This window comes from Bison bison, unplaced genomic scaffold, assembly GCF_000754665.1.
Source record: "Bison bison bison isolate TAMUID 2011002044 unplaced genomic scaffold, Bison_UMD1.0 scf7180017851896, whole genome shotgun sequence".
NCBI classification, from domain to species: Eukaryota; Metazoa; Chordata; class Mammalia; order Artiodactyla; family Bovidae; genus Bison; species Bison bison.
Window position 1 is genome coordinate 10,558 of NW_011482469.1, and position 356 is coordinate 10,913.

A 356-nucleotide genomic window follows, 5' to 3' on the forward strand; every position below is an offset into this window, starting at 1 on the left:
GGTGGTGGTGGCTAAGTTGTGTCCGACTCTTGCAACCCCATGAACTATAGCCTGCCAGGCTCCTCTGTCCATGGGATTCTCTAAGCAAGAATACTGGAGTGGGTTGCCATTTCCTTCTCCATACCTTCATATAAATACCATCTACCTTTTTCAGAAAAGGAAGTAAAATAGTAGATACCTGCCTCCAAATATTCCTCTCAATGACAATAAATATGCTGGAGATTACAAAATACATTTACTTGGGAAGAGGATTACAAATTTTAGCAAAGATCTGAGGATAGGATTTGCCACTGTGACAGAACAGACTGCCCTCTCTCCCTGAATCAGCAAGTTTCATGTTTCCACTGCAAAAAAAA